Below are 7,852 nucleotides of genomic sequence, written 5' to 3'. Positions count from 1 at the left end.
AGACATACAATGATTGTGAGGAAAAAAAAGTGAATGTTATATTTAATTCATAATACATAATTTGTGAAAGAACTAGGTTCTTTATTCCTAAGTGACAATTTCCATTGCATTTCTTACTATATATTTAACACAAGCTTAATTGCTTTCAAAAAGGGAATATAGAAATAGAATTTTAACTGTTTCATCTTTGTCATTTATTTCAAATTCTATATTCTCGATTTGTAAACCTACCTGGTTATCATCTCAGGAATTCATTATTTTCAAGAGGAAACCTTAAATAATACCATGATGCTCATTAGTTCCAGACCAAGCTGGTTTACAAAAATTATAAGTAAAAGTATGGCGCGCGCCTAATGGCGCGCGCCTTTCGATCCCACTGGTAAAAGGATCCTGGGCTGGCCCATCATTGAGCTGATGACGGAATTTCTCTTTTGGAATTGACAAGCATGTCTTAAACTATCCCTTTGCTTTGATACTAGAAAGCTGTTCATTACAACCTTAGTGTATGTAAGAGGAAGCTATGTTTCTTCAGGATGACTACCCCCTACGTAGCTTGTGTGAGGGGATGGAGAAGGTTTGAAAGAGGAACGGATGTTGTTCTTAAATAGCATTCTGTGGAAGAGAAAGGGGGGAGGCAGGTGTGGAGAGTGGAGCAGTGCGTTGCACACAGAAGGATCAGGTTAATTAAAGCATCCTTTTTCAGGCTAAGGGTCTATTCAGCAAATGCTTTAGAGTAAAGCAGGCATTCATTGGCATGCTAGACGTGTAAAGAACCATAAGAGCAACTCGCTTGTAGCTAGCTACCCCTTACATAACATGCACCATGGCACTATGGACAGGAGAAGGTAAAAGAGTGGTTCCATGGTGTAACGGCTAGCACTCTGGACTCTGAATCCAGTGATCCGAGTTCAAATCTCGGTGGAACCTGTGCCTTTTCTCTCCTGGATGCCCACAAACCCTTCTGCTGGCATTCCTTATCCAGCGTTCCATACTGAAGAATAGCAGAATGCTTAGGGAATAGTTGTAAAATGTGATTGCAGTTGCGAGGAGAAGTCCATAATTAGCCACTGCTTCTTGACCGTATTAGTAGCATGGGGTCTATTTCATGTTTGGCTACTTTCCGGGGACTTGGATTGGCAATTGTTGGAAAAAGGATACTGAGTTTGATGGACCCTTAGCCTGACCCAGTACGGCACATCATATGTTCTTATGGTACCTACAAGACATAAGAGGTCTAATCAGTTTAAAATGAGTGGGGCATGTGCTTGTTCCATAGTTCAATGGTCAGGACTCTTTATCCAGCAATGTGAGTCAAATCTCACAGGAACCTGTTGCCTTTTCTGTCCTGGATGCCAACAAATCCTCTTGCTGGCTTTCCTTGTCCAGTGTTCCATACTGGAGAACAGCAGGAAGCTTAGGGAATAGTTGCAAAATGAGATTGCAGTTGCCTGGTATCTACAAGAAATGAGGAAGAATTGTTTTGGAAGGGTGGGAAGCAAGCAGAGGGGAGGGGCCCAAGTGGAGGTTTCATGCTGTAATGGTTAGCATGCTGGTCTTTAAATCCTGTGATCTGAGTTCAAATGTCAGTGGAGCCTGCTGTTTAATGCTCACCCCCAGCAGATGCTTTAAGAGGAGAACTGGATCTTTGTAGGCCCAACTCTGGGCAATTAGTTATGGACCTAGGTAGAATAGCCTGACAGAAATCGGTGCCCCCTTCCGTTCTCAGAATGTGTAACTATACTCATCTTGTCTCCCAGCAGCAAAAAAGGTTGGGGAGGGCTCTGGAGAGGAAACAGAGAAAAGCTCGAGCAGCATTTGTCCCCATTCAGCCACCCAGAGTAAAAGGAGGTTGTGGTAGTTTTGAAAGAGAGGATTACATGGGTATTTTCTCCCTTGGAAAACTAGCTACAAGGTCTAAGGGTCACAAAAGTAGCCAGGGGTCTTGCACCTCCTGGCGCGCGCCTTCGATCCACTGGTGAAAGGATCCTGGGCTGGCCCATCATTGAGCTGATGACGGAATTTCTCTTTTGGAATTGACAAGCTTGTCTTAAACTATCCCTTGCTTTGATACCAGAAAGCTGTTCATTACAACCTTAGTGTATGTAAGAGGAAGCTATGTTTCTTCAGGATGACTACCCCCTACGTAGCTTGTGTGAGGGGATGGAGAAGGTTTGAAAGAGGAACGGATGTTGTTCTTAAATAGCGTTCTGTGGAAGAGAAAGGGGGGAGGCAGGTGTGGAGAGTGGAGCAGTGCGTTGCACACAGAAGGATCGGCCCCTCCCCCACACCCTCCCAAAGTAGCCGAGATAGCTCAGTTGGGAGAGCGTTAGACTGAAGATCTAAAGGTCCCTGGTTTCAATCCCGGGTCTCGGCATCACTTTTCATAGTTCACTCAGGGTAATGACACCTTTGGTCTTGATCCTTACTAAGAAAAGACTGAGAGGTTAATTTTAAAGCATCCTTTTCAGGATAAGGGTCTATTCAGGCAAATGCTTTAGAGTAAAGCAGGCATTCATTGGCATGCTAGACGTGTAAAGAACCATAAGAGCAACTCGCTTGTAGCTAGCTACCCCTTACATAACATGCACCATGGCATCTATGGACAGGAGAAGGTAAAAGAGTGGTTCCATCGGTGTAACGGCTAGCACTCTGGACTCTGAATCCAGTGATCCGAGTTCAAATCTCGGTGGAACCTGTGCCTTTTCTCTCCTGGATGCCCACAAACCCTTCTGCTGGCATTCCTTATCCAGCGTTCCATACTGAAGAATAGCAGAATGCTTAGGGAATAGTTGTAAAATGTGATTGCCGTTGCGAGGAGAAGTTCATAATTAGCCACTGCTTCTTGACCGTATTAGTAGCATGGGGTCTATTTCATGTTTGGCTACTTTCCGGGGACTTGGATTGGCAATTGTTGGAAAAAGGATACTGAGTTTGATGGACCCTTAGCCTGACCCAGTACGGCACATCATATGTTCTTATGGTACCTACAAGACATAAGAGGTCTAATCAGTTTAAAATGAGTGGGGCATGTGCTTGTTCCTAGTGCAATGGTCAGGACTCTTTATCCAGCAATGTGAGTCAAATCTCACAGGAACCTGTTGCCTTTTCTGTCCTGGATGCCAACAAATCCTCTTGCTGGCTTTCCTTATCCAGTGTTTCCATACTGGAGACGGAAGCTTAGGAATCTAAATAGTTGCAAATGAGATTGCAGTTGCCTGGTATCTACAAGAAATGAGGAAGAATTGTTTTTGGAAGGGTGGGAAGCAAGCAGAGGGGAGGGGCCCAAGTGGAGGTTTCATGCTGTAATGGTTAGCATGCTGGTCTTTAAATCCTGTGATCTGAGTTCAAATGTCAGTGGAGCCTGCTGTTTAATGCTCACCCCCAGCAGATGCTTTAAGAGGAGAACTGGATCTTTGTAGGCCCCAACTCTGGGCAATTAGTTATGGACCTAGGTAGAATAGCCTGACAGAAATCGGTGCCCCCCTTCCGTTTCTCAGAATGTGTAACTGATACTCATCTTGTCTCCCAGCAGCAAAAAAGGTTGGGGGAGGGCTCTGGAGAGGAAACGAGAAAGCTCGAGCAGGCATTTGTCCCCATTCAGCCACCAGAGTAAAAGGAGGTTGTGGTAGTTTTGAAAGAGAGGATTACATGGGTATTTTCTCCCTTGGAAAATTAGCTACAAGGTCTAAGGGTCACAAAAGTAGCCAGGGGTCTTGCACTCCTGGCGCGCGCCTTTCGATCCCACTGGTGAAAGGATCCTGGGCTGGCCATCATTGAGCTGATGACGGAATTTCTCTTTTGGAATTGACAAGCTTGTCTTAAACTATCCCTTTGCTTGATACCAGAAAGCTGTTCATTACAACCTTAGTGTATGTAAGAGGAAGCTATGTTTCTTCAGGATGACTACCCCCTACGTAGCTTGTGTGAGGGGATGGAGAAGGTTTGAAAGAGGAACGGATGTTGTTCTTAAATAGCGTTCTGTGGAAGAGAAAGGGGGGAGGCAGGTGTGGAGAGTGGAGCAGTGCGTTGCACACCCAGAAGGATCGGCCCCTCCCCCACACCCTCCCGAAGTAGCCGAGATAGCTCAGTTGGGAGATACTGAGTTTGATGGACCCTTAGCCTGACCCAGTACGGCACATCATATGTTCTACAAGACATAAGAGGTCTAATCAGTTTAAAAATGAGTGGGGCATGTGCTTGTTCCATAGTGCAATGGTCAGGACTTTATCCAGCAATGTGAGTCAAATCTCACAGGAACCTGTTGCCTTTTCTGTCCTGGATGCCAACAAATCCTCTTGCTGGCTTTCCTTGTCCAGTGTTCCATACTGGAGAACAGCAGGAAGCTTAGGGAATAGTTGCAAAATGAGATTGCAGTTGCCTGGTATCTACAAGAAATGAGGAAGAAATTGTTTTGGAAGGGTGGGAAGCAAGCAGAGGGGAGGGGCCCAAGTGGAGGTTTCATTGCTGTAATGGTTAGCATGCTGGTCTTTAAATCCTTGTGATCTGAGTTCAAATGTCAGTGGAGCCTGCTGTTTAATGCTCACTCCCAGCAGATGCTTTAAGAGGAGAACTGGATCTTGTAGGCCCAACTCTGGGCAATTAGTTATGGACCTAGGTAGAATAGCCTGACAGAAATCGGTGCCCCCTTCCGTTTCTCAGAATGTGTAACTATACTCATCTTGTCTCCCAGCAGCAAAAAAGGTTGGGGAGGGCTCTGGAGAGGAAACAGAGAAAAGCTCGGAGCAGCATTTGTCCCCATATCAGCCACCCAGAGTAAAAGGAGGTTGTGGTAGTTTTGAAAGAGAGGATTACATGGGTATTTTCTCCCTTGGAAATTAGCTACAAGGTCTAAGGGTCACAAAAGTAGCCAGGGGTCTTGCACCTCCTGGCGCGCGCCTTTCGATCCCACTGGTGAAAGGATCCTGGGCTGGCCCATCATTGAGCTGATGACGGAATTTCTCTTTTGGAATTGACAAGCATGTCTTAAACTATCCCTTTGCTTTGATACCAGAAAGCTGTTCATTACAACCTTAGTGTATGTAAGAGGAAGCTATGTTTCTTCAGGATGACTACCCCCTACGTAGCTTGTGTGAGGGGATGGAGAAGGTTTGAAAGAGGAACGGATGTTGTTCTTAAATAGCGTTCTGTGGAAGAGAAAGGGGGGAGGCAGGTGTGGAGAGTGGAGCAGTGCGTTGCACACAGAAGGATCGGCCCCTCCCCCACACCCTCCCGAAGTAGCCGAGATAGCTCAGTTGGGAGAGCGTTAGACTGAAGATCTAAAGGTCCCTGGTTCAATCCCGGGTCTCGGCATCACTTTTCATAGTTCACTCAGGGTAATGACACCTTTGGTCTTGATCCTTACTAAGAAAAGACTGAGAGGTTAATTAAAGCATCCTTTTTCAGGCTAAGGGTCTATTCAGCAAATGCTTTAGAGTAAAGCAGGCATTCATTGGCATGCTAGACGTGTAAAGAACCATAAGAGCAACTCGCTTGTAGCTAGCTACCCCTTACATAACATGCACCATGGCACTATGGACAGGAGAAGGTAAAAGAGTGGTTCCATGGTGTAACGGCTAGCACTCTGGACTCTGAATCCAGTGATCCGAGTTCAAATCTCGGTGGAACCTGTGCCTTTTCTCTCCTGGATGCCCACAAACCCTTCTGCTGGCATTCCTTATCCAGCGTTCCATACTGAAGAATAGCAGAATGCTTAGGGAATAGTTGTAAAATGTGATTGCAGTTGCGAGGAGAAGTCCATAATTAGCCACTGCTTCTTGACCGTATTAGTAGCATGGGGTCTATTTCATGTTTGGCTACTTTCCGGGGACTTGGATTGGCAATTGTTGGAAAAAGGATACTGAGTTTGATGGACCCTTAGCCTGACCCAGTACGGCACATCATATGTTCTTATGGTACCTACAAGACATAAGAGGTCTAATCAGTTTAAAATGAGTGGGGCATGTGCTTGTTCCATAGTGCAATGGTCAGGACTCTTTATCCAGCAATGTGAGTCAAATCTCACAGGAACCTGTTGCCTTTTCTGTCCTGGATGCCAACAAATCCTCTTGCTGGCTTTCCTTGTCCAGTGTTCCATACTGGAGAACAGCAGGAAGCTTAGGGAATAGTTGCAAAATGAGATTGCAGTTGCCTGGTATCTACAAGAAATGAGGAAGAATTGTTTTGGAAGGGTGGGAAGCAAGCAGAGGGGAGGGGCCCAAGTGGAGGTTTCATGCTGTAATGGTTAGCATGCTGGTCTTTAAATCCTGTGATCTGAGTTCAAATGTCAGTGGAGCCTGCTGTTTAATGCTCACTCCCAGCAGATGCTTTAAGAGGAGAACTGGATCTTTGTAGGCCCAACTCTGGGCAATTAGTTATGGACCTAGGTAGAATAGCCTGACAGAAATCGGTGCCCCCTTCCGTTTCTCAGAATGTGTAACTATACTCATCTTGTCTCCCAGCAGCAAAAAAGGTTGGGGAGGGCTCTGGAGAGGAAACAGAGAAAAGCTCGAGCAGCATTTGTCCCCATTCAGCCACCCAGAGTAAAAGGAGGTTGTGGTAGTTTTGAAAGAGAGGATTACATGGGTATTTTCTCCCTTGGAAAATTAGCTACAAGGTCTAAGGGTCACAAAAGTAGCCAGGGGTCTTGCACCTCCTGGCGCGCGCCTTTCGATCCCACTGGTGAAAGGATCCTGGGCTGGCCCATCATTGAGCTGATGACGGAATTTCTCTTTTGGAATTGACAAGCATGTCTTAAACTATCCCTTTGCTTTGATACCAGAAAGCTGTTCATTACAACCTTAGTGTATGTAAGAGGAAGCTATGTTTCTTCAGGATGACTACCCCCTACGTAGCTTGTGTGAGGGGATGGAGAAGGTTTGAAAGAGGAACGGATGTTGTTCTTAAATAGCGTTCTGTGGAAGAGAAAGGGGGGAGGCAGGTGTGGAGAGTGGAGCAGTGCGTTGCACACAGAAGGATCGGCCCCTCCCCCACACCTCCCGAAGTAGCCGAGATAGCTCAGTTGGGAGAGCGTTAGACTGAAGATCTAAAGGTCCCTGGTTCAATCCCGGGTCTCGGCATCACTTTTCATAGTTCCACTCAGGGTAATGACACCTTTGTCTTGATCCTTACTAAGAAAAGACTGAGAGGTTAATTAAAGCATCCTTTTCAGGCTAAGGGTCTATTCAGCAAATGCTTTAGAGTAAAGCAGGTATTCATTGGCATGCTAGACGTGTAAAGAACCATAAGAGCAAACTCGCTTGTAGCTAGCTACCCCTTACATAACATGCACCATGGCACTATGGACAGGAGAAGGTAAAAGCGTGGTTCCATGGTGTAACGGCTAGCACTCTGGACTCTGAATCCAGTGATCCGAGTTCAAATCTCGGTGGAACCTGTGCCTTTTCTCTCCTGGATGCCCACAAACCTTCTGCTGGCATTCCTTATCCAGCGTTCCATTACTGAAGAATAGCAGAATGCTTAGGGAATAGTTGTAAAAATGTGATTGCAGTTGCGAGGAGAAGTCCATAATTAGCCACTGCTTCTTGACCGTATTAGTAGCATGGGGTCTATTTCATGTTTGGCTACTTTCCGGGGACTTGGATTGGCAATTGTTGGAAAAAGGATACTGAGTTTGATGGACCCTTAGCCTGACCCAGTACGGCACATCATATGTTCTTATGGTACCTACAAGACATAAGAGGTCTAATCAGTTTAAAATGAGTGGGGCATGTGCTTGTTCATAGTGCAATGGTCAGGACTCTTTATCCAGCAATGTGAGTCAAATCTCACAGGAACCTGTTGCCTTTTCTGTCCTGGATGCCAACAAATCCTCTTGCTGGCTTTCCTTGTCCAG

General features: G+C 45.8%; 7 non-coding genes across 7 annotated transcripts; all 7 read left to right on the top strand.

Annotated features, from left to right (window-relative positions):
- Window positions 1–855: 855 nt before the first annotated feature.
- On the top strand, window positions 856–927 carry TRNAQ-CUG. Its single transcript has one exon. It is a non-coding gene; the product is annotated as a tRNA-Gln (tRNA).
- A 1,373-nt stretch (window positions 928–2,300) lies between these two features.
- On the top strand, window positions 2,301–2,374 carry TRNAF-GAA. The gene has a single exon. It is a non-coding gene; the product is annotated as a tRNA-Phe (tRNA).
- Window positions 2,375–2,622: 248 nt separating this feature from the next.
- TRNAQ-CUG lies at window positions 2,623–2,695 on the top strand. Its single transcript has one exon. It is a non-coding gene; the product is annotated as a tRNA-Gln (tRNA).
- Window positions 2,696–5,237: 2,542 nt separating this feature from the next.
- Window positions 5,238–5,310, top strand: TRNAF-GAA. Its single transcript has one exon. It is a non-coding gene; the product is annotated as a tRNA-Phe (tRNA).
- Window positions 5,311–5,555: 245 nt separating this feature from the next.
- Window positions 5,556–5,627, top strand: TRNAQ-CUG. The gene has a single exon. It is a non-coding gene; the product is annotated as a tRNA-Gln (tRNA).
- Window positions 5,628–7,003: 1,376 nt separating this feature from the next.
- TRNAF-GAA lies at window positions 7,004–7,076 on the top strand. The gene has a single exon. It is a non-coding gene; the product is annotated as a tRNA-Phe (tRNA).
- Window positions 7,077–7,321: 245 nt separating this feature from the next.
- Window positions 7,322–7,393, top strand: TRNAQ-CUG. The gene has a single exon. It is a non-coding gene; the product is annotated as a tRNA-Gln (tRNA).
- Window positions 7,394–7,852: the final 459 nt, after the last annotated feature.

The sequence above is a fragment of the Rhinatrema bivittatum genome, chromosome 1 (genome assembly GCF_901001135.1).
Source record: "Rhinatrema bivittatum chromosome 1, aRhiBiv1.1, whole genome shotgun sequence".
NCBI lineage: Eukaryota > Metazoa > Chordata > Amphibia > Gymnophiona > Rhinatrematidae > Rhinatrema > Rhinatrema bivittatum.
The sequence above is the reverse complement of the archived record's forward strand: the minus strand, read 5'-3'. Positions and strand labels throughout refer to the sequence as shown.